Consider the following 26,826-nt stretch of genomic DNA (forward strand, 5'->3'; position numbering starts at 1 on the left):
ATAGACCAAACTCTGACTTCTCTTCATTTGACAGTCTACTGGCAGCTTGGCATAGTACCTAATATCCTAGGATAGTGTGTTTTAGCATCTAATCCAAAATGCTTAACATGAAACAAAAAAGAAAAATGAAAATGCTGAAGAAAAGAGAATCCCCCCCAAAGCTAAATGTAGATTGGCTTAGCCAAGAAGAGAAGAGATGAGGAAGATACAAATGAAAGTAGAAAAACATAAGCTTTGAGTCAGAAAGAACATTCAATTACTTATTCATCTAATATACTGAACACCTACTATGTGCCTTGCACTACGCAATGTGCTGAAGACAAAAAGTAAAATAGATGCAGTCCGTGCCTTTAGGGAGCTCACAGTTAAAAAGAAGGAGACAAAGAAGGAGACAAAGAAATAAACAAATAACCACAATTCAGTTATGTGAAATACCACTAAATGGTATTATGACAGGGACAAATTTAGCATGCCCGACTCCATATTGCATCTATTTCCCTTGCTGCTGTGACCCATAGCTTAGAAACTTCTGATTAGCTCTGAACATGGGCATGTTAATCGCCAAAGGAATTTTGCTTTATAGCTGAAGTTTGCAAAAACTGTTTTACCCAAAAACTACCTCACTTAAGGAGATAAGTGTGTACAGAAATGACTATGCTGCTTAAGATTTACAGGAATGACATGGCCTAATTCCTGTATGCAAATATCAACTGATCAAGGACAAAGAACTTTCCTGGTATGTCTATAGACAACTCTCACCTTTTGATTCCAACCCCCTCCCACTTCCCCTTTTTGTTAACATAAAAGAAGTTCAAATTTCATGCTGAGGGAAGATTGTTCTTTGGGACAATAGTTCACTGACTCCTCAGTTTGCTGGCTTTCCATAAAGTCACTTTCCTTACCCCATCTTGCCTCTCGACTTACCGGCCTGTAGTGCAATAAGCAGAACAATAATTTACATTATTTGGTGGCAACAAAGGAACAAAGTGGTGCCCTTCTCATGTTTGAAGGTCAGAAAATTCTTTCTGGGGTAGTAATCTACTGAGAGCCAAAAAATAGATAAAATGACTTGGTAAAGACGGTCAGGTGAGGAAAGAGAAAGGGGACAGCAGAATCCTGAAAATGAGATAGAATGTGAGATGTTCAGAAGCCTGAAAAAAGTTGAGCATGGCTGGATTTACATCCTGGCTCTGCCACCAGCTGTATCACTTCTGATATCACTAAACCTTTCTGCATCTCAGTTTTCTATCATTTGAACACTTCATATTCACACTACTGGTACCTAGATGGGGTTTAGGAAATATTAGTTCCTTTCTGCCTCCTTCCTTTCCATGGACACAGACAACACTACCCGGTGCCCCTATTCCTGCTTCCTATCCTCACCTTCCCTAAGGATTGCAATTCACATCAGCCAATTCACATTAGCTCAGGATTCCCCTGACCATTTAAATAGCTGTACCTTTTTAATGTAGATCCTTTCATCACAGTTTAAAGCTAACCTTTAGTTTTTTAGGTCTGGCTGTTTATGTGGATGCAAAGGTTCACAATTCCATTTTTAAAAGCCTTTGGTCTAATGGATTGTCCAATTTCATTCTTCTAATGCTTCTGACCCAGTGCCAGGTCTTGCCATTCAGACCTTTCCAAAGGCTGCCCTCTCCATCTGAAATTCTCTATTTGAGGAAATCTGACAATTTCCCTTGATAAATTTCTTTATCTTCCTTTCTTCCTTCATAATGTCACCTCAGCTGAGTATCTCAGGTGGACTTTTCTTTAGTCTTTAACATGCATTAATTTGTTCTACAAAATGGAAACCATCTAAATAGGCATAATTGTGTTATTAAATTTACTATTTCTCTTATTCTTTAATCCCTACATTCTTTTATTCCCTCATTATTTACTCATTAAATATGTATATTGTATATCTGCAAAGAACACGGCACCATCTAGCACCACATGGGCTTCTGTAAGAACTTCAAGAAGCCTAGAGTCTAATTAAAGAAATGTAACAGGAGCATATAGAATTAATGAAATGAAGGAAATAATGTGGTAAAAGAAAGAGCAAAAGAGTTATCAAAGTTCCAATTATAGAGCATGGGACTTGTAGCACACTGAGAATCTAGGTTTAAAGGCAAGCTATGTTGTTTTCTTCAGCCTTGAACCAGTTGCTTAACCCCTTGAGCTACCCCATATTTAAAATGGAGAGAGTTCTGTGTCATGTTGTTGTTGTTGTTGTTGTTTAATCTTGTTCGGGAAGACTTCAGTGAAGTAAGGAACATGAAATTTCCTTATAAACTATATCATTTCAGGTAATTTTAAGGGGATTGACCAATACCTGGGAAAGGGTACTCTCTTCAAGACAGTGGAGAGCAATATACTGGACAGGGTAGTCACATCTACACAGACCTATTGAAACTGACCAGCACAGGCAAAAGAGTTTCAAAGGTTGTAGCTCAATTCTTCCAATATACACGCTTGCTTTGATGTACACAGTATTTTTAAAACAGAATTTGAAAGTGTTTAGAAGGGATGTATGTTTTCCAGCTTATCTGAGCCCCCAGTTAATTCTTTTCTGACCAAGTAAGAATTTATTACTGCTGCGAGATACTTGGCAGAGAAGCCTTGAGTCTACTGAACATGCAAACCCAGAGCAGAGTCCATTCTGTCCTCTCACTGAGGGCATGAAGAATCTATAGCTATGCATACCTGTATTAGCCTGGATCTGTTTCCTTGTCCTTCCTTGATTTTATATAGTTTTACTGTCTTCTCTGCAGTCTGCATCAATTATTTCTCTCTGTTTACTATCTTCCTCTTTCTACCCTCCTAGCCACCGTCGCCACCATATTTGCACCCAGTGTATTTTCTATAAATATACTTTAGATGTTCAACAGCTTTAAGTAAGGAACTGTAGGTTTTTCTGAACAATGCTTAATGCACTTCAAGTCTACAAACATATGTCTAATATTCTGGGCTAGATTCTGGCATGTGAACAAGTAATTATAGAGCATTATGGCAGGTGTGGTAATACAGATTCAACTGATTGCTTTGGAGAGATGAAAAAGAGAGTCATCCATCCTGCTTGAGGAGGTCAGAGAAAGCTTTACAGAGGAGGAAACAATATTTGAGGTGGCCCATGAAGAGAAAAATTTCCACAAATTAAGAAAGGACAGTGTTTTCATATAGGGGAGACAGCTTCAGCAAAGGCATGGAGATGTGAAAATCCGATATATTGGGGAGTGAATTACTTATGCACAGACATAATCTGCCAGGGCAGGTTAATAAACAACATGGGGACTACTCCAAGGAAACCTGCCTAAAGATCTGTAAAAAGGACTTAACAGAGGCTAGAGGTACTCTGCCTGGGGCACTGTCCATAACAGATATGTAACTGGCTAGTCTCTATCATTCCTGTGAAGAGGATACTATAAAACTTTATAGTCCAACAGGGATAATGGCCAGCATGTGCCCATGCCTGACTCTTGCTGCCACCATGGTACACAATGCTACCCAATCAAGACATTCCTCTCTACTGGAGACAGCCTCAGAGTCCTTCCCAACAGAGATTTCTGAAGGGCCCACTATCAATCGATCAGAGTTGGCACTTGAAGTGAAATCTACTTCCATCTCCTTCCTAGGATATATATTAAGAGAGAGGGGTGGCTGTAAATGGTATATTGTTATAGAACCTAGAAGAAATCCTTTCACTATACCCCCTACATGGACAAGCAGAGCCTATGAATGCATATCTCTCTTAGCCTATGTGAGTCTATGATTCAGAATGGCCTTCTTGGGAGGAGGGAGTCTAAACACTAAATATCTGGAAGAAAATAGCAAATTTCTAAATGTAGCCAAATAACCACATAATTAACTGCAGCTTTTGGAAAGTGATGAGCAGTTATCAACTTAAATTAAGGAAATTTTAGCCTGTATTACTTAACAAAAGCAGTCTAGAAACACAATCAGTGTGGACAGGCTGCATCAAACAAAGCCACCAATTTACAAAGCTCCTATAACATATATATAAATTAGCCATCAAAGGTAAAAAAAAATGCTTAGAAAAAATCCACTTTCACACATTGATTAAAGTATTTCCTTTATAAGCATAAACAGCTTAGAGAAGAAAACTGATTGCTCAGATTCTCCAGGGTGAAGGAAACAAACACACTTCTTTTTAAAAAATCCTCAGCCTCACAAGGTATCCCTTGCCAACCCCCTAAGGAGCAACCTCAGAATCTACTACAGGCTGCAGCAGCTGCCTGCCCACTTTCTCAGCAGCAAAAAATATGCTAAGCAGTGATTACCAACAGGGAAGAGGATCAAAAGGTTGAGGGAATGATTAAGCAAGATACCATTCCTTCTAACAATCAGTTTTCTATAGAGGTCGTGAATGATGGAAGCCTGGGTAATCTCAAATTTCAGTCAATTACATGTGAAACACATCTATTCTGTGATCCCTCTATGGGAGCTCACATTGCTTTAGGCTTCTGGGCACACTGACAACAGGAGAACCATCAAAGTCAAGGTGGATTGTTGCCAGAACCTGAGCCTGACCAAGTATATTTCTGTCACTTCCAAACCATTTAAAACAAATAAACACCCACAAGCCCATGGAAAGAGACCAAGACAAGACCAGAAAGATTCTCAGTCTGTAATGCAAGGAGAGGCTTGGAGTAAGACTTCAATTGGAAGTTATGATTGGTATGAGCAAGATTACACTGAGGGAAGGTGACTGACTTTCGTCATAGAATCCGAGTCCCAGGAGGGAGCGCAGTAGAATGGAAATTGCTCTCATTCTGTAGACACTAGGTTGGAGTCTTGTCTTGCTACTTACCAGCTGTTTGAGCCTACAAACATCACTCAACTTCACTGAACCACACTGTTCTCATCTGGGTGAGTCGAATCTGTTTCTTGTCCTGTGTATTTATAAGGTAGTGAAGAAGAAATAGGAGGGAGGACAGATTATAATAATTTAAGATAAAAATTTATCCCATAAAGTTGCATTTAATCTTTACTAGAATCTTGTGAAGTAGTTATTATATCTATTTTTTAAGTGAGGAAACTGGGACCCAGAATGGTTAAGTGACATGTCCAATGTGACCCAATTGATAAGTGGTAGAAACAGAATTCAAGCCTTAATTCAAAAATTAATTTGTCTTTTCACAGCACTATATCTACCTCTTCAGTTCTCAAAGTTATGGGCTGTGGTTAAGCGCTCCTGGTATCCCTAAGTACCTAATATATTTATTACATAGTAGGTACTCAGTAAAGATTTGATAAATAATGTTTTAAGTATATAAGTTGATTGAGCTCAACCTAGCTAAATAAACATTGTTTTAGTACATCCTATTGTCAGACACTTTTTTTTTTTTTCCTATTAGGAGCTAGGGACTCAAAGATGAAGAATATTCACTTCCTGGTCTCAAAAGAGTCATAGTAACAAACACATATAGAAACAAAATCCAACTCCCACTATATTCCACTTTTAGTTGTATTCTGTGGTTTCACACAATACATGGACTCCATTTTGAACGCATGTTGGAAGTGTCTACAGTCACTTCTCTGCTAGTCTTTGAGGCTTAACCAGAATTGGAAATATGGATTCCTTTAGCTTGCAGCAGAGTGTAAGCCATGGTGAGCTGGGAGAGCTATTTTCACTTACTACTTTAGAAGTGTTAGGTAAGTGATGCTTGAGTACCAAGGCTCAAATTTTGGAAGGTATGTGAAACCAAATATTTGCCATGCTTTCAAAGCCAAATTTTCTCCCTGGTTTGCCTTTGTTGTATAAGGTTAAACATTACCAACATTATTAAAGAAGGGATTTGACCAAAGTCAAGGTTTATAGAAGACTCAAAACACAGTGAATTAGAGAAATCTGACAAGAAAGGTAGTAATGATGTTACTACTTAACAGGAAAAAGGGTAGATATCTTTGGAACCAACATAGGTAGCAAGGAGACTCTGGCATCGACATATCTTCAGAATGCAAAGATATCAAGAGAAAGGGGGTAAACACAGAAAAAGTTGTGAATGCCTTGTCCAATAATGATTATGGAAAAGAAGCATGTGACTATCACAGTCACTGAAGATTTGCTAGGCTTACAGAGCAGTCATGTTTGATTAGGTCTCTTCCTGATCTAGACACACTATCCAATAAGGCTATCAAACCTCTTGTTCAAATTCCAGGCTCACCAAGCAGTTTGTAGGAATAGAAAAATATTTTAAGTAAACAAGCCTTTCTAAACATATGTATTTTCTTATTTCCCTTGGCCTTTGTTCCATTTAGTCAGCCAAGCCATTCTGCATCCATCGTCTCAAGTAAGGGATGACACCAAAACAAACAAACAAGGATTCCATTTTCAGCTTTTGAGTTTTAAAAGTCTCTCTTAGCTGAAGAAACAGAAAGGACTCCCTATAGATTTGGGGGGGGGACACAGGATGAGAAACGCCAAAGCTGCCCACCTTCATGACTAAAAATCCCCTAGGCTAGGAAGTGGAAGACCTTGGAAGGGAATCAAGGACTGTGTGTCAATGTTGCAGATACTTGACAAAGCAGGGATTTCTCAGGCTCAGAGGTGCGCTGGGGAGATACTGACCTCCCACATAGACTTGTATGATTCATTCACGTAAGGGATCTGTAGCTCAGGGAGGTGGCCAATATCTCAGAAGAAATGACTGCAAACCTTACTTACTAGCAAAGTGCCTGGCATATAGTGGAAGCAAATGATTATTGACTAACTCAATAGGGTCCTATCTGGCAATATTATGAGCTTTCAGAGTCTATATCTGGGGACCAGCCCTGAAGACAGTGACTGAGGGAAGGTGCCAAGCCAGCATTTGGTTAATATCCCTAAATGATGAGGCACACAAAACTTTACATATCTAAGGGAAATGCTATCAACTAAGAACAAGGAAGAACAAAATCACACACAGAAGTTCCCACTTAACTGTTTCTTATAGCTGCTAGAAAATCACTGTCTCTGCATCTCATGTCTCTCTAATGTACAGAACTGAACGTACATGTCACAGATATCATTCTTATTTCTCTTCTAGGGTTCATGGCTGGAAATAGCCACCAGGTGGCGGCTAGTGAGTAACCTGTGGTGCCCACAGTGCTACCTCCTGCTCAGGAAGAGGCTTGCCCTAATTTCAGGATTTCAGATGCAGTGAGCAGCACCTAACAGATAGCTGGATATAATGGCTGAGCCTTTTAGTGCCTTCATGTGTCACAGGCAAGTTGACAAGGTTGAGTTAAGATAGTTCTGTTCAATGCCATTTCTGAAAGCAGTGTGGCTCTGAAAAACTCCAAGTTTGAACCTTATATAATCCAAATGGGGGGAAAAAAACCTCCTCCTTCCTCAATTTGGAATAGTGCTTCTATAGAATCTATAAGTATGGCACATTTTATGAATCTGACATACTAATTAGAAATATGCAGAAAAGATTCTACATAACTCAAAATATACATTGAAAGCTCCTCATAAAATTGCAGCTAAGCAAAATCCTGAAATAAATCATTTTGTTTAACGAATTTCCCCATTTCTTTCTTCTAGATTACATTCTCTTAAGGAAAGGACTGTGTGTTCCCAACTTCTGAACTCCAGAGGCCAGAACCATAACTGGTACACTAGATGTCAAATAGGCTTATTACCTAATACTGACTGGAGTACCTAAGTAAGCAGCCACTAATTTGCGTACTTTGTGAACTTGAATTTGGTATTTCCAGTTTTTCTTAAAGCAGAGTACTGAGAATATTTTGGAATATTCCCTATAGTTTGGTAGAAAATAGGTTTTTGGAAAAATGCCAGTGGAGATGCAGGATATAAAAGGAGAATCAAACATATACCTAATCAGAAATCCAATACATGACTACACACAGCACTTCCACTACACCCATCTTGTCTGTCACTTTTGGAGGAAAAAAATGTGACCTAAGTATTGGCACAAAGATGGAAGTACTCAATTCTGCTGGAGGATAGGGTCTTAAAGACATCATCAAGAAGGTGGCCATGAAGTGATTCTGGAAGAAGATGTTCATCAGTGGTGAGGGAGAGGCAGGACAGTGCTACAGGCTAAGGCAGCTGAGGGGTGCACAGTGGTGTGGAAATACGAAACGGCTTCACGTGTTTGAGGATATACAGATTCAGAATACTAGAGTTTTAGGTTCAGTGAGCATTGAGGAAAGGTCTGCAGTGGTATTAATGATAGAGACCAAAACTTGTAGGATTTCCTATGCCAAAATAAGGACTTACAGATTTTATGGTATGGACAATGGAAAGTAATTGAAAATTTGGGGGACAGTCCAGAAGAATCTCATGATAAGATTTATATTTCAGAAAAATCACTTCCATCAACAGAGAGGATAGATTGTGAGCCTGGAGGTGGAAAGAATCAGAGTTAGTATTATGGTATTCCATGTGAGATGATGTGGATGTAAACTAAGACAATAGGCAAGGAAAAGAAGAGAAGAGAACAGTTTCAACTTCCTTAATTAAGCAAGTAGAATACATGGGATTTGGGTGTGAGAGATGAGGAGCAGGAGATGGGTAGGAATGTTTCCTGTTTATTACTTGGGTAACTGAAGACATAAAAATACAAACTACAGAGCTGGGAAATATAAGATAGAGTAGGTTTTGGTGGACATATATGTGGGTCAATTTTATACATGCAAAGCAAGGGATACATAGATGTCCTCAAGGGGGATATATAAATTTGTGAGTCATTAGCATCATTTTAAGCATAATTTGAATGAATTACATCACCCAAGGAGACTGGATGGGTTATATCAAGACCTGGGAATAGCAATGTTTTAGGGGCAGGTGGGAAAAGAGGAGCCTGTGGAGTAGGATGAAAACAGTTAAAGAGACCAGAGACAAAAATGAAAAAATCTCTTCTTCTCGTTTTCTTCCTAACAAATTCTTGCTCTTTTACAAGCTTTAAAAATGACCTAAAGAAAGAAAAAACTAATATATTCCAACTGGCTTTCTGTATATGCCTGTATTGGTTGATTTTGCCCTCGATTAGTAGGTTATAAGAAAATGACATAAGAATGGCTTTTTTTTTTCCTTAAGAGAAAAATTTGGGTACCATTCCCATTTGATCACTTTGGCTGTTGACAATAAGGAAATGAAATGCCAAATAGGTAGATGGATGGTTATGTGTGTATCTCTTTGCCTATTTACATATAGTCATTGCCATGTGTATGTAATATACACATTAATATGTAGATATACATACATTGTCACCTTATAACAGTAACTCTTTTGACCTCTCCTATCTGTAATGTGACAAAATACAGATGTAATAAGCTCAGATTGTTAATATCACTCCTTGTTCTTCAGGGGAAAACATGGTCCTCACAGAACAGCCTATTACACTTTCCAGGTGAGTTAACAAAAACAAAACAAAACAAAACAAAAACAAAAAAAGGAAATAAATATTTATTTAGAATATATTATGTGGAAGAACTATTCCAATTTCATTATATTCATTATTTCATATAATCATCATCTTGAAAAATACACTGGCATTGGATGCACCATGCATTCAGTCAACAAGTAGGAAACAGTATTGTGAGGATGATAGCTTGAGTACTTTCTACATCAGACCTGCCTCTTCATACTGTTCTCTCCTCTCCGTTGCTCAATTGAGGGACAAAGCCACCCATGCTTAAACTCAGCCATATGTTTCCAACACTGGCTGCATATCGATATTGCCCACAAGACTTTTGAAAGTTTTTTTTTAAATTTTTTATTGTTATGTTAATCACCATACATTACATCATTAGTTTTTGATGTAGTGTTCCATGATTCATTGTTTGTGCATAACACCCAGTGCTCCATGCAGAACGTGCCCTCTTTAATACCCATCACCAGGCTAACCCATCCTCCTACCCCCCTCCCCTCTAGAACCCTCAGTTTGTTTTTCAGAGTCCATTGTCTCTCATGGTTCATCTCCCCCTCCGATTCCCCCCCTTCATTCTTCCCTTCCTGCTATCTTTTTTTCTTAACATATATTGCATTATTTGTTTCCGAGGTACAGATCTGAGATTCAACAGTTTTGCACAATTCGCCACGCTTACCAGAGCACATACCCTCCCCAGTGTCTATCACCCAGTCACCCCATCCCTCCCACCCTACCCGCCACTCCAGCAACCCTCAGTTTGTTTCCTGAGATTAAGAATTCCTCATATCAGTGAGATTATATGACACATGTCTTTCTCTGTTTGACTTATTTCGCTCAGCATAATACCCTCCAGTTCCATCCACGTCGTTGCAAATGGTAAGATCTCATTCCTTTTGATGGCTGCATAATATTCCATTGTATATATATACCACTTCTTCTTTATCCATTCATCTGTCGATGGACATCTTGGCTCTTTCCACAGTTTGGCTATTGTGGACATCGCTGCTATAAACATTGGGGTGCACGTACCCCTTCGGATCCCTAAATTTGTATCTTTGGGGTAAATACCCAGTAGTGCAATTGCTGGGTCATAGGGTAGCTCTATTTTCAACTTTTTGAGGAACCTCCATACTGTTTTCCAGAGTGGCTGCACCAGCTTGCATTCCCAGCAACAGTGTAGGAGGGTTCCCTTTTCTCCGCATCCCCCCCAACATCTGTCATTTCCTGACTTGCTAATTTTAGCCATTTTGACTGGTGTGAGCCAATCTTATTGAGGTTCTGATTTGGATTTCCCTGATGCCAAGCGATGTTCAGCACTTTCTCATGTGTCTGTTGGCCATTTGGATGTCTTCTTTGGAGAAATGTCTGTACATGTCTTCTGCCCATTTCTTGATTGGATTCTTTGTTCTTTGGGTGTTGAGTTTGATAAGTTCTTTATAGATTTTGGATACTAGCCCTTTATCTGATATGTCATTTGCAAATATCTTCTCCCATTCTGTCAGTTGTCTTTTGGTTTTGTTGACTGTTTCTTTTGCTGTGCAAAAGCTTTTTATCTTGATGAAGTCCCAATAGTTCGTTTTGCCTTCCTTCCCTTGCCTTGGTGATGTTTCTAGGAAGAAGTTGCTGCAGCTGAGGTCGAAGAGGTTGCTGCCTGTGTTCTCCTTTAGGATTTTGATGGACTCCTGTCTCACATTTAGGTCTTTCATCCATTTTGAGTCTATTTTTGTGTGTGCTGTAAGGAAATGGTCCAGTTTCATTCTTCTGCATGTGGCTGTCTAATTTTCCCAACACCATTTGTTGAAGAGACTGTCTTTTTGCCATTGGACATTCTTTCCTGCTTTGTCAAAGATGAGTTGACCATAGAGTTGAGGGTCCATTTCTGGGCTCTCTATTCTGTTCCATTGATCTATGTGTCTGTTTTTGTGCCAGTACCATACTGTCTTGATGATGACAGCTTTGTAATAGAGCTGGAAGTCCGGAATTGTGATGCTGCCAGCTTTGCTTTTCCTTTTCAACATTCCTGTGGCTATTTGGGGTCTTTTCTGGTTCCATACAAATTTGAGGATTATTTGTTCCATTTCTTTGGAAAAAGTGGATGGTATTTTGATGGGGATTGCACTGAATGTGTAGATTGCTCTAGGTAGCATTGACATCTTCACAATATTTGTTCTTCTAATCCATGAGCATGGAACGTTTTTCCATTTCTTTGTGTCTTCCTCAATTTCTTTCATGAGTATTTTATAGTTTTCTGAGTACAGATCGATCCTTTGCCTCTTTGGTTAGATTTATTCTTAGGTATCTTATGGTTTTGGGTGCAATTGTAAATGGGATCAACTCCTTAATTTCTCTTTCTTCTGTCTTGTTTTGGTGTATAGGAATGCCACTGATTTCTGTGCATTGATTTTATATCCTGCCACTTTACTGAATTCCTGTATGAGTTCTAGCAGTTTTGGGGTGGAGTCTTTTGGGTTTTCCACATAAAGTATCATATCATCTGCAAAGAGTGAGAGTTTGATTTCTTCTAGGCTGATTTGGATACCTTTTATTTCTTTTTGTTGTGTGATTGCTGTGGCTAGGACTTCCAATACTATGTTGAATAGCAGTGGTGATAGTGGACATCCCTGCCGCGTTCCTCACCTTACGGGGCAAGCTCTCAGTTTTTCCCCATTGAGAATGATGTTCGCTGTAGGTTTTTCGTAGATGGCTTTTATGATATTGAGGTATATACCCTCTATCCCTATACTCTGAAGAGTTTTGATCAAGAAAGGATGCTGTACTTTGTCAAATGCTTTTTCTGCAACTATTGAGAGGATCATATGATTCTTGTTCTTTCTTTTGTTAATGTATTGTATCACGTTGATTGATTTGCGGGTGTTGAACCAACGTTACAGCCCAGGGATAAATCCCACTTGGTCGTGGTGAATAATCCTTTTAATGTACTGTTGGATCCTCTTGACTAGTATTTTGGTGAGAATTTTTGCATCCATGTTCAGCAGGGTATTGGTCTGTAATTCTCCTTTTTGATGGGGTCTTTGTCTGGTTTTGGGATCAAGGTAATGGTGGCCTCATAAAACGAGTTTGGAAGTTTTCCTTCCATTTCTATTTTTTGGAACAGTTTCAGAAGGATAGGTATTAATTCTTCTTTAAATGTTTGGTAGAATTCCCCTGGGAAGCCATCTGTCCCTGGGCTTTTGTTTGTTGGGAGATTTTTGATGACTGGTCAATTTCCTTAGTGGTTATAGGTCTGTTCAGGTTTTCTATTTCTTCCTGGTTCAGTTTTGGTAGTTGATACATCTCTAGGAATGCATCCATTTCTTCCAGGTTATCTAATTTGCTGGCATAGAGTTGCTCATAATATGTTCTTATAATTGTTGGTATTTCTTTGGTGTTGGTTGTGATCTCTCCTCTTTCATTCATGATTTTGTTGATTTGGGTCATTTCTCTTTTCTTTTTGATAAGTCTGGCCAGGGGTTTATCAATCTTGTTAATTCTTTCAAAGAACCAGCTCCTAGTTTCATTGATCTGTTCTACTGTTCTTTTAGTTTCTATTTCATTGATTTCTGCTCTGATCTTTATTATTTCTCTTCTCCTGCTGGGTTCAGGCTTTATTTGCTGTTCTTTCTCCAGCTCCTTTAGGTGTAGGGTTAGGGTGTGTACTTGAGACCCTTTTTTTTTCTTGACAAAGGCTTGTATTGCTATATACTTTTCTCTTAGGACTGCCTTTGCTGCATCCCAAAAATTTTGAATAGTGTGTTTTCATTTTCATTGGTTTCCATGAAGTTTTTTAATTCTTCTTTAATTTCCTGGTTGACCCATTCATTCTTTAGTAGGATGCTCTTTAGCCTCCATGTATTTGAGTTCTTTCCGACTTTCCTCTTGTGATTGAGTTCTAGTTTCAAAGCATTGTGGTCTGAAAATACGCAGGGAATGATCCCAATCTTTTGGTACCAGTTGAGACCTGATTTATGACCTAGGATGTGATCGATTCTGGAGAATGTTCCATGGGCACTAGAGAAGAATGTGTATTCCGTTGCTTTGGGATGGAATGTTCTGAATATGTCTGTGAAGTCCATCTGGTCTCCATTGTGTCATTTAAAGTCTTTATTTCCTTGTTGATCTTTTGCTTAGATGATCTGTCCATTTCAGTGAGGGGGGTGTTAAAGTCCCCTACTATTATTCTATTGTTGTCGATGTGTTTCTTTGCTTTTGTTATTAATTGCTGTATATAATTGGCTGCTCCCATGTTAGGGGCATAGATATTTACAATTGTTATATCTTCTTGTTGGATAGACCCTTTAAGTAGGATATAGTGTCCTTCCTCATCTCTTATTACAGTCTTTGGTTTAAAATCTAATTTGTCTGATATAAGGATTGCCACCCCAGCTTTCTTTTGGTGTCCATTAGCATGCTAAATGGTTTTCCAGCCCCTCACTTTCAATCTGGAGGTGTCTTTGGGTCTAAAATGAGTCTCTTGCAGACAGCATATCGATGGGTCTTGTTTTTTATCCAATCTGATAGCCTGTGTCTTTTGACTGGGGCATTTAGCCCATTTACATTCAGGGTAACTATTGAAAGATAGGAATTTAGTGCCATTGTATTGCCTGTAAGGTGACTGTTACTGTATATTGTCTGCGTTCCTTTCTGGTCTATGTTGCTTTTAGGCTCTCTCTTTGCTCAGAGGACCCCTTTCAAGATTTCTTGTAGGGCTGGTTTTGTGTTTGCAAATTCCTTTAGTTTTTGTTTGTCCTGGAAGCTTTTTATCTCTCCTTCTATTTTCAATGACAGCCTAGCTGGATATAGTATTCTTGGCTGCATATTTTTCTCATTTAGTGCTCTGAATATATCCTGCCCGTCCTTTCTGGCCTGCCAGGTCTCTGTGGATAGGTCTGTTGCCAGTCTAATGTTTCTACCATTGTAGGTTATATATCTCTTCTCCCGAGCTGCTTTCAGGATTTTCTCTTTGTCTCTGAGACTCGTAAGTTTTACTCTTAGATGTCAGGGTGTTGACCTATTTTTATTGATTTTGAGAGGGGTTCTCTGTGCTTCCTGGATTTTGATGCCTGTTTCCTTCCCCAAATTAGGGAAGTTCTCTGCTATTATTTGCTCCAATATACCTTCTGCCCCTCTCTCTCTTTCTTCTTCTTCAAGACTTTTGAAAGTCAATCAAATCCTTCTCTAGGCTCTCTGTATGAGAATCTCAGGTGGGTTCCTAGACTCTTGTTTTTCTAAAGCACCGCAACTGATTCTGATACTGAGTCAGTATTGAAAATCACTGACTATGATATTCTCAGGACTTCCAGAAAGCATCTGCCAGGGTAGCTGGGAGATCCATTACAAATACAGTGGCTAAGAGACCCTTAACACCCTATAACCCAGACTCTGGAACTTCAGGGACCACCACCTATAACACAGGCTTTTTGGTGCCAATACCTCTAGAAAGTGGAGCTTAAAGAAACCGTGAGATGACTGCTAAATAACCAAGCAGTGAAGGCAGCTATTAAGTAGAAATGAAATCAGGATCTCAAAGAGGTATCTGCATCTGCATGTTCATTGCAGCATTATTCACAATAGCCAAGATAAGGAAACAACCCAAATGTCCATTAATAGATGAGTGGATAAAGAAAAATGTGGTGTATACATACAACGAAATATTATTCAGCCTTAAGAAAGGAAATCCTGCCATATGCCCCAACATGGATGAACCCGGAAGGTATTATGCTAAGTGAAATAAGCCAGTAACAAAAAGACAAATACTGTATAGTAATGCTTATATTAGGTATCTGAAATAGTCAAACTCATAGAAGCAGAATGGTGGTTGCCAGGGGCTTGGAGAAGGGGAAAATGGGAAGTTGCTGCTCAATGAGTATAAAGTTTCAGTTACGCAAGACGAATAATTTTTAGAGACTTGCTGTATAACATAGTGCCTCTAGTTAAGAATATGGTTTGGTACACTTTAAAATATGTTAAAAGGATAGATTTCATGTTAAGTGTTATCATTAAGACACACACACATAAAAGAACACAAGGACAATTTGGGAGGTAATGGATATGTTTAATATCCTGATTGTGAGAACGGTATATGCAAATGTCCAAACTCATCAAAATGTACACATTAAATACATGAAATCTTTATATATCGATTATACCTCTATAAAACTTAAAAAAAATGAAAAACGTGATTTTTTAATCTTAAAAAAGTAAACTGAAAGGGATTATGATCGAGTTTAAACATTCCTCATGGGACAGAGAACTTTGTTAGATTCGTATGCTCTAAACCTAGCTATAGAACTACATATTTCCAATTGTTTGTTTGGATCTAATTTCTACTCAATTAATATAGTATTTTAAGTGTGCACTCAAAGTCTTATATCCCATCATATCCTCTAAGGGCATACTTCTTTTTATCTATACTCAGTAAGGACATGATCTGACCTGATCATGAACTGCAATATGCTTTGTGCTGGGAAATGCTGCTACTGATCCATCATTAGTAAAGACATGAGCTCAGATTTTCTTTCCTAGGGATGGGAGTAGATTTCTATTGATTCATCTATACTCTTTCAGCAAGTCTCATCACTGTGCTCCTTAACCAATGTTATAAATTAGATAGCCAATGAATCACAAAGAGATGTTAAACAAATTTGCAAAAGAATTCATTCCCTCAAAAAGCATCCATAAAACACCAGCTATGTGTCAGACACAGTTGTAGGCAGCATTAGTACTGGGAGAAACAGAACACAGTCCTTGCCCTTAAGAACTTGGGAGATCGTCATGTAAACTGATCAATACATCAATGTGGTCAATGCTGCAACAGAGTCATGCACATCCTGCTATCACAGCAAGGTGGAAGCAGTACCTAGTTCTACCTAGGGAGGTCAGCAATGATTCTGTAGAAGAGATAACATTTAGGTTGTACCTTGAAGACTAAGTTGGATATTTACTTCTTCCTAATTTACATTGCTTTTTAGTTAGCTATAATACGTAAGTATGGAATGCACAGGCTCACATTTTTTAAGTCTTAACTTCACAGTGTCATAAGCAATTTCCATTAGATCAGTGATCTAACTTAAGCTAACAAATGATTACCCTTCACATCTGAGCAAAAATAGGTGCCTAACTGAAGATAATGATAATAAGCAGCTACGATATACATGGCATTTTATATAGGAAAATCGAGACCTTAAGTAAAACACCTAGAGAAAAAGACATAACTTTTGTTCCTTGAATTAAATCCTGTCTGGCATTTTTAGAAATATGAAGTTGTTAGGTCTACTTCACTGTGGTAAGCAGAATAATGTTTCCTTTCCCTGCAAAAATGTCCATGTACTAATCCCCAAACTTTTGAATAGGTTACAATACATGGTAGAGGGGACTTTGAAGATGTGATTGAGTTTAAGGAGCTTGAGGTGGGAAGATTACCATTATCTTGGATTATCCAGGTAAGCTCAATGTAATTACAAAAGTCCATATAATAGGGAGACAGGAGGGCCAGGTCAGAAAGGGAAAGGTGAAGATGGAAGGAGAAGGCAGGATTGTGCATTTTGAAGGTGGACACAGGGGCCACAAGCCCAGGAATGCATGCTGCCTCCAGAAGCTGGACACAAATCCTCTCCTTGAGCCTCCAAAAGGAATGTAGCACTGCTGACACCATCACTTTTACACTTGTAAGTCTTATTTCTGATTTCTAATATCAGGAATTTAAGATAATAGGTTTGTGTTGGTTTAAACCACCTAGTCTGGGGTAATTCATTACAGCAGCATTAGTTAACTAATATATATACCAAAGCCTTGACAAGACAACTGAAGTTGAGCTGTAAGCATGGGAAGCCATAAAATCCTCTGTCACTTGTACCATTTCACTATGAGAGGTCAAAGATTTCCTAAAGGGACTGGAGGGAGAGTTACTCACCCTTGTTCAGAAATTTTGTCATCTTCCATAAAGCTGTAGCATCCCCTGTTCTTTCCATAGAATTTTCAAAAAGTATCTTGAGGTCGATTGAACAACAACTGGCCTCTGTGCTCCTTAACCATCTTTCTAAAAAGAATAAATTTAATTTGAACAATGCTAAGGATTAGCTAACTGGTCCTCATCTGAATAAAGTTATCAGATCAGCTGACAACTGAGGGATGGCCAATGGTATAATGATAGTCCACAAAACATGGGACTGGATATTCTTATGATAGTTAAATGCCAAAGATACCACCCTTCACCTCAACGACCTTATATATAAAGGTCAAAGAAAGTGTCGAAGCAGAAGTAAAAACATGGAGGTAAAACCCTAGAGAAAATTAAACCCTGGCATCTTCTGCCATTTTTCCTAGGAACAAGAGCCCTGATGAAGATTCTTGGTTTCAATAACCCAATCTCCACTGCCAGCTTTGTCTGTTTCCTAAGAAGATTGTTGAAGCAACAAGCAGATGAGGCTGTCAATGAAATCAAGGGACTCTAGGAGGGGATACCTTTTTATGATGAGGTTGTATTAAGAATATAGACCAACATAGGAAGTCATATTTTTATGTAAGGAAGTACAGTAATTGTATATTTCACACAAATATCATTTAACATACCATTTTTTATATGCTAAACAATGTGTTGGGGACTGGTAATAGACAGTGTTCAAGAAAGCCCTCATCAAGCTTAAAGTTTAACAGAGAAGACAAAAATAAAAGCACAAAGACTCTGAGAATGGGGGACACCTGGGTGGCTCAGTCGGTTAAGTGTCTGCCTTCGGCTCAGGTCATGATCCCAGGGTCCTGGGATCAAGTCCCGCATCAGTCTCCTTGCTCAGCGGGGAGCCTGCTTCTCCCTCTGCCTGCTCCTCCCCCTGTTAGTGCTTTCTCTCTCTCTCTCTCTGACCAAAAAAAAAAAAAAAAAAGAAAGAAAGAAAGAAAGAAAGAAAAGATTAAAAAAACAAAAAGACTCTGAGAATGGATAAAAGGTAGCCCTGACTAGTTTGTGGTTACTCAAGTGTATTAGCTCAGGCTGCCAAAACAAAATATTATAGACTAGGTGGCTTAGATAATAGGAATTTATTTTCTCACAGTTCTGGAGGCTGCAGTTCAAGATCAGGGTGTCAGCAAGCCTAGTTTCTGGGTAAAGGCTCACTGCCTGACTTGCAGACAGCTGCCTCCTTGCTATGTCTTCAGAGGGCAGAGAGAGAAAGAGAGATACAGAGGTACAGAGAAAGGGGTGGGCAAAGAAAGAGAACGCTCTGCTATCTCTCTTATGAACGCCTTAATCCCATCTTGAGGGTCCTATTCTTATAACCTCATCTAAACGTAATTACCTCCCATAGGCCCTATCTCCAAATACCATCACACTGGAGGTTAGGGCTTCAACATGTGAATTTTGGGGGAACACAATTCAGTCCACAGCATCAAGGAAGTCTTTATTTGAAGATGTGTGACTTAAGGTGACAACAGAATAGAAAATCCTTAGATAATTGCAAATAAAGGAAGAAGCATGTACAAATTCCAATATGAGAAGGAACTTGATATAGTTAGGGAACTGAAAGAAAGAGCAGTGAGGCTGTGTGTAGCACAAGGAGGGAAAGAAAGACTGGCATGAGAGAAGGCTGGCAGGAGGTGATCACCCAGAATTTTGTGGGCTATCGCTAAAAGATTATGCAGTATATCTTTTTTCTTAAGATTTTAATTTATTTGAGAGACAGAGAGAGAGCACAAGTGGGGAGGAGAGGGAGAAGCAGGCTCCCCGCTGAGCAGGGAACCTGGTGTGGGGCTCGATCCCAGAACCCTAGGATCATGACCTGAGCCGTAGGCAGACACTTAACTGACTGAGCCACCCAGGCACCCCTATGCAGTATATCTTTAAAAATGAAATGCTATCAACAAATTTTAAGCAGGGGCAAATTATAATCAGATTTGTCTCTTATAAATCTCACTGTGGCTTCTATTTGCAATATGGATTGGCATGGGACAAGAATGATGTGATGAGATCAGTTAGCAGTTCATGTGAGAGATGATGATGATGGCTTGCATTAGACTGATAGAGATGAAGATAAAAGGACACATTCAAAGATATTTAGGAGTTAAACTTAACTGATATGTAAAAGGTAATGAGAGAGGAAGATAATCAGGGTACGTGGCTTGACCAAATGCCTGAGGATGGGGTGGGAGCAACCATCCCTGAGATGGAGAGGTATGGGGGGAAATCCCTGACATGGAGAACACCAGAGAAGAAGTAGATTTCTCAAGCAGAAAATCATAAAATGAGTTTTAGATATTTTGGTTTGATGCTGCTATAAGGCATCAAGGTGAAGTTGCTGAGAAGATAATTAGATAGGTCAGTTTAGAAGAGAGGTTTGGGTAGAAAATGTAAATTTGGGGTAATCAGTAAATAAATAATTACTGATGTCATGAAGTGAGTAAGATCACTTTGGGAGAGAAAATAGAGTAAGAGTGCTGAGGACTTCAATTGCAAGGAAAATATAGTACATGACCAAATTGAACACTAAGGACTCTAGGGCTTTGACCCCCATATGAATACTTGAGCTCCTGGTCAAGGGGGTTGGGGCAGCACCACTGATAATACTTCATGAACATCATGGTATTTCTTTCTCTTTCCAAGCAGTCCCATACTACCTTCAACCCTTGATTTTTTTTTTTTTTTTTTTTTTTTTTTTGCCATTATTACTTATCATCATCAGTCAGGAATATAGTATCTGCCTTCTCTCATTTCTGTTCCCAAGTAAGCTCTAAAAGAAGAACAAATAGACTTCAATAAAAGAAGAAAAGTCATAATTCCCTCTCTTTTTCACTTGCAATTCACCCTTTCTTTCTTCTTGACATTTTCCAAAACTCTACATTTTAAATAAAGTTCCTAATAATTAGAGAAACAACTTGCCCAAGAATAAATAGCTAATATAAGTTGCTCTTTATAACAAGCTGCCAGCTCATTATGTTGGCTAATAAAATCTATTCAGTCATCATGGAAATGGAAAATCATTGCTAAAGGGAAAAATCTAACAAATCAACTATGGTCAATATTTTCTATAGTGAATGGATGTAGACCATGATGAGCCTGTTTTCTCCACTGACTTTCTACTTGTTGAAGGATGGTTTCCCATGCCAAAGCCTGCTTTGTCTGTCCCTCAATAACACAGCACGGACTAGAACTCCAGTTTTTCCAGATACTGGAGAAATCTCAGTGTATAGTTTTGAGGTTGGATTGTGTTTGTAAAATATGAATTGCTAGCTCTTCTCTGGTCAGCATGAGTATGAAGCTTCTCACAAATGAGAGTAAACCCTCCACAACACTACAGTTGTGAAATGGTTGTGTTCCTTTGGACTGTTTATCTCCTTTCTCTAGCTCCCCTGGGTCTCTCATAGTCCCCAACAATGACTGTTAGTAAATTGGCAAATATAACCAAATGTCATTAGCAAAAATAGATTGCTTCCTGAATGACTCCACAAAACACCTACTGCCTCAGACAGTATGAAATTTTTGGTTCAACTGGATGCTTAAAAATCACCAGATATTGACTGAATGCCAAAACAAAACAAACACAACAAAACAAACAAACAAACAAAAAACCCAAAGAAATATTTGACACTTTAGACTATTAAGAAGCATAAACTAACTCTTGATTTCCAGAAATTCATAACTTATTGATGGCTCATGACAGTTATATATCACAAGACAATAGGTTAGAAGGGCAATTAAGCTCATGCATTTAGGATAGAGTGGTTAGTGAGAGCTCTTAGAGAAGTGATCTCGTGTGTGGTGTGTGTGTTCTAATGATAAAGATATCAAGAAACAGGATGAGGGGAGAGGTACATGTCAATCTGATTAGGTAAGGACAATGTGGTTTTGGGATTATGGAAGGCAGGAACTGGGTCTGTTTGTGTGGTTATCGGGCCAGGAGGTTCAATTGTCAGTATCATTATTTACTGACAATCCCGTGCTTGCTTCAGCAGCACATGTACTAAAATTGGAATAATACAGGGAAGATTAGTATGACCCCTGTGCAAGGATGACACACTATTTATTGACAATCCCTATGATACCATAGCCATGCATCAGAATATTTTGTATGTTCTCCACCACAAATATGGGGCCACCACTGCCCATTTATTACAAAGTGTTAATCTAATTTCAGAATACATTCTGGCTCAAAATGCAAAATAGGTTCAAAATACATTTCAATCCAAGTATGAATGATATCAAGATCCTCCTAATCTCAACTTCTTTCTTAATAGCAGTGAATTCTGGTACTCAAATGGGCAAAAAAAGTCCAGCATAATTTATACGAACAGATGTTTCTAGAAAAATTCCAAATCAGTGAAAGCCTAGGAAAATAACCAACCTTAAGGGCTTTTAACAAGCAAGCTGAAAATAAGAACAGTACTATGAAGTGATTTTTTTTTTTTTAAAGAACAATCATACTACGAATCACTTGAGACAAAGATGATACAGTAGTCATAGTAGATGAGAATGAATGGAGAGGAAAGAGCTCACCAGAGAGAAGGCAAATACTAGACAAAGAAATCACTATAAAGCTGCACAAAGGAGAACCCCAAGCCTGACTAAGGAAAGAAGCAGGAAAAAGTCAGCAGAAGGCAGAATTGGTTCACCCCTGCCTATAAGACAAAGACAGACTTCAGTGGAACTGAGAGCTCACTCAGAGAGGATCAGTCACCTCCAACTGGGAATCCCTATTAAAACATGCAGACAGTAAAGTGCCCAGCTATCCTGGTGACTTATTTCAGAACCCCTCCTCCTATGGCTGCCATCTGCCCAACAAATTAAATGACACATGAGTGAGTTTAGGGCACAAACAGCCTAAAACATGTTTGGTTTATCCTGATTTTTTTGAAAGGTATATTTCCACCTTTCCAGTTTACATAAAAATGAAATAACTAAAGTTTAAGTGTATTGTCTTGCAGATGTTTATCATACAAATGATTTATTAATTAAATAAATGGTATAATACAGACCCTATTTTCCACATAATAAGTACTCTAACTATAACATTCCTTTGTTCCAAAGCAGAACATCTAAGAAACTAACCTCGTGGGCACAGTTAAAAAAAATTCAGCCCTTTTTCCACAGTATTCAAGAGTGTTCAGAATGCTTGATGTATTGGCTTTAGTGGACTCTGAGGAAAGTACACATAATTTAGTTTGGCCCAAACTCTTCCAATAATTTATGATCTCTAGACTTGCAGCATGAAATAATTAAGGAAATGAACCATTAATTTATTCACTCATTCAATAGGCATTTATTGAGCGTGTACTCTTAGGCATGGCACATTTCTAGACACTAGAGATACAGAGATAAAACGCTAATGGAGCTTACATTTGGTGGGCCAGATGTAATTATAAATAACAGTATGAGGAATGTGAGAACACATCAAAAAATAAAACTGCAGCATATTGCAACCAACTGAACTATATAATTTGTCATCATATCTTCAAATTATCAGAGTAGTGTTAGGGCATAAGTAAGTTGGGGACAACAAAAATTAGAAAGTGCCTGCTGATCAGACCTGGAGAAGAATGTGCCAGATGTGACCTTTGCCTTGACATTTGCAAAGCCTATTATCTTATCCTGACAATAGATTACAAGGTTTGGTTTTGAAAAACATTCCAAGACGTAACTTTAAAACTCAAAATAACTTGTTATTCACTCCCAAGACCTTTAGCACTTCTTTTCTTAAAAATCTAATTGAAGAGATTAAAAGGAAATAGCAAAATACAGGAAAAGAAAAATTGAACTATGTCAAATCATTTCTGGAGGTAATTATAGACATGATTTCAGATTTTTGGCATGTCTGTTTCTGGAAGTTCTTGTTTATAGACATTGTTTCATTAAAAATCTAGATAAAGGGCATAATGCTAGGTTTGCAACAGTTTTACATCAGATTTGCTTATATCATAACATTTTAATTTTTTAAAATATTGATCTGGGGAACTTTGTCAGCAGATGTAAACCTTATCAAAAACTTTATTTTTTGTTTTATGGAATGGATAAAAATTGAATATGCTTTTTTGGTTGCTCTTTCTTTTTTAATCTACAATGAAATGAATGATAACCAGAGTTTACCAAAGTAGGTCAGAACAGGACAATAAACTCAAGTACTTAACTGACCGATGTAAATTTGGTTGCTACTTCTGTCAATTTCTGTCTCTTCTTCACCTCTCCCATCCCCCATGGTTTCTGAACTTTATTTTTCTTCATCATAGCCAGATGTTTTAGGGACTCATCCCTCAGGTGCTGATCTTAAAAGTTAGGGTGCCCAATGTGGAACACAAATCCTTTTTGCTCCTCAAGGAGAAGCTCCAGGTTTTGAGTTCCCTCCTGATTGCGGGTCACCACACCAGGGGGTGGTGTTTATGGTGAGACTGTTTCTCAGCCTTTCCTATCCACTTCAGTATAGTTTCCCTCTCATGAGCCTGATGTGAAGCGGCTGCTTTGCCAGTTTTTTTTAGTTTAGGTTTGTTTTTTTTGTTTGTTTGTTTTTCCCCAGAGCAAGTTGCTCCATATATAGCTGTAGATTTGATGTGTCTATGGGAGGAGGTGATATCAGGGTCTTCCTACATCTTGGACCAGAACTTTGAAATAGATCAAACTTCACTTTTCGGGGTGGAGCAAGATGGTGGAGGAGTAGGAGACCTGGATTTCGTCTCCTCTCAGGAATTCAGCTGGATAGGGATCAAACCATTCTGAACACCTATGAACTCAACAGGAGATCGAAGAAAAGAATAGTAACAACTCTCTGAACAGAAAAGCGACCACTTTCTGGAAGGTAGGACGTGCGGAGAAGTGAATCTGAGGCGATATTCGGGAGGATAGATGGCGGGGGAGGGGGCCTCCGTCAGCCGCTTCTGGCAAGTGATAGAGCCACGGAGCACAAAATCAGAACTTTTAGAAGTCTGCTCCGCTGAGAGACGTCACTCCGGTGGCTAAGCGGGGGGTGGAACCCTCGTGGGACAGTGTCGTCTCAGGACCCTTGGGGTCACAGAAAGACCGGGGGTGCCTGAGGGTGGCAGAGCTCCCAGGTATCAGAGCAGGGAAGCCGGCTGCAGAGACAGAGCCGAGGCACGGGCTCTCAGCTCGGGGTTGTCATAAACTGTGATCTGCGGCACAGTTGGGCCACCACTCCTCCAGCAGGGACCCAACAAGCGGCAGATCCTGGGAGACTCACCTTCTTCCCCCGGGAGGAGCGGCGCGGGAGCGCACCGCAGGGATCTGCTGGGTTTGGAGACTCCACACGGGGTCAGGTGCCAGAGATAGAAATGCTCGGCAACAGGCCGGGTGAGCATGGAGTGCGGCCGGAGACCGGGGAGACGGGAGTGACTGGCGGCTTTTCTCTGGGGGCTCACTGAGGAGAGGGGCCCCAAGTTCTCGGCTCCTCTGGGGCAGAGATTGGGAGGCCGCCATTTTCACTCTCCTCCTCCAAAGCTGTACGGAAAGCTTGCAGGGAACAAAAGCTCCCGAGAGCAAACCCAAGCAGATTACTTAGCCCGGAACTGGGCAAGGGCGGGCAATTCCGCCTCCAGCAAAGACATTTGGAAACCATGGCAACAGGCCCCTCCCCCAGAAGATCAGCGAGAACAGCCAGCCAAGACCAAGTTTACCGATCAATGAGAACAGCAGAACTCCAGCGATAGGGGAATACTGCACATAGAATTCATGGCTTTTTTACGATGATTTAGTCTTTCAAAGTTAATTTTTTTTTTAACTGTCTTTTTTTCTTTTTTTTTTTTTGAATTTTTCTTTTTCCCTTTTTCAACCAACATCTTATCAATCCCTTTTTTAAAAAACATTTTTATTTTTCATTTTTAGAGTCATATTCTATCCCTTCATAGTAGTTACCCGTATTTTTGGCATATATATATAAGTTGTTCTCTCTTTAAAATTTTGAGATAGTTTCTTCTAACAGATCAAAATATACCCTAAATCTCTAGTGTATGGTTTTTTTCTACTCCCCTGCCTGATCACATTCTCTCCCTTCTTTTCTTTTTTTTTTTTTAAATCCTCTTCTTTCTTCTTTCAAACAACTTCTTATCAATTCCTTTTATAAAATCTTTTATAATTTCCATCTTTACAGTCATATTCCATCCCTTCATCATATCAACCCTTATTTTTGTACATATATAAGTTTTTCTTTCTTTAAAATTTTGGGAGGCACTTTCTTCTAACAGACCAAAATACACCCAAAATCTAGTGTGTGGCACTGATCTATATACCACCCTGATCATATTTGATCACATTCTGTTTTTGTTTTGTTTTGTTTTGTTCTGTTTTTGTTTTTATCTTTATCTTTTTCTTTTTCTTTTTTTTTTCCATTTCTTTTTTCTCTCTTACCCTTTCTTTTCCCACTGCTTCAAGTCTTTTCTGATTTGTTTAGAGTATATTTTCTGGGGGCATTATTACCCTGCTAGAATTTTGTTCTCTCATTAATCTATTATCCTCCGCACAAAATGACAAGATGGAAAAAATCACCTCAACAAAAAGAACAAGAGGTAGTACCGACTGCCAGGGACCTACTCAATACGGACATTAGTACAATGTCAGATCTAGAGTTCAGAATCATCACTTTAAAGATACTAGCTGGGCTTGAAAAAAGCATGGAAGTTATTAGAGAAACCCTTTCTGGAGAAGTAAAAGAACTAAAATCTAAGCAAGTAGAAATCAAAAAGGCTATTAACGAGGTGCAATCAAATATGGGGGCGCTAACTGCTAGGATAAATGAGGCAGAAGAGAGAATCAGTGATATAGAAGACCAAATGATGGAAAATAAAGAAGCTGGGAATCGGAGAGATAAACAACTACAGGATCACGAGGGCAGAATTCGAGAGATAAGTGATACCATAAGACGAAACAACATTAGAATAATTGGGATCCCAGAAGAAGAAGAGAGAGAGGTGCAGAAGGTATATTGGAGCAAATTATAGCAGAGAACTTCCCTAATTTGGGGAAGGAAACAGGCATCAAAATCCAGGAAGCACAGAGAACCCCTCTCAAAATCAATAAAAATAGGTCAACACCCCGACATCTAATAGTAAAACTTATGAGTCTCAGAGACAAAGAGAAAATCCTGAAAGCAGCTCGGGAGAAGAGGTCTGTAACCTACAATGGTAGAAACATTAGATTGGCAACAGACCTATCCACAGAGACCTGGCAGGCCAGAAAGGACTGGCAGGATATATTCAGAGTACTAAATGAGAAAAATATGCAGCCAAGAATACTATATCCAGCTAGGCTGTCATTGAAAATTGAAAGAGAGATAAAAAGCTTCCAGGACAAACAAAAACTAAAGGAATTTGCAAACACAAAACCAGCCCTACAGGAAATATTGAAAGGGGTCCTCTAAGCAAAGAGAGAGCCTAAAAGCAACATAGACCAGAAAGGAACACAGACAATATACAGTAACAGTCACCTTACAGGCAATACAATGGCACT

The 26,826-nt window shown here is 39.0% G+C and overlaps 1 protein-coding gene and 1 non-coding gene across 9 annotated transcripts in view; one reads left to right on the top strand and one right to left on the bottom strand.

Moving 5' to 3' along the window:
* Window positions 1–26,826, bottom strand: part of DLG2 (discs large MAGUK scaffold protein 2) — a 1,693,368-nt gene that overhangs the window by 1,374,045 nt on the left and 292,497 nt on the right. The gene's annotated exons all lie outside the window — the stretch shown is intronic.
* LOC116625209 lies at window positions 21,320–21,426 on the top strand. Its single transcript, XR_004298027.1, has one exon. It is a non-coding gene; the product is annotated as a U6 spliceosomal RNA (small nuclear RNA).

The sequence above is a fragment of the Phoca vitulina genome, unplaced genomic scaffold, assembly GCF_004348235.1.
Source record: "Phoca vitulina isolate PV1807 unplaced genomic scaffold, GSC_HSeal_1.0 scaffold74, whole genome shotgun sequence".
NCBI classification, from domain to species: Eukaryota; Metazoa; Chordata; class Mammalia; order Carnivora; family Phocidae; genus Phoca; species Phoca vitulina.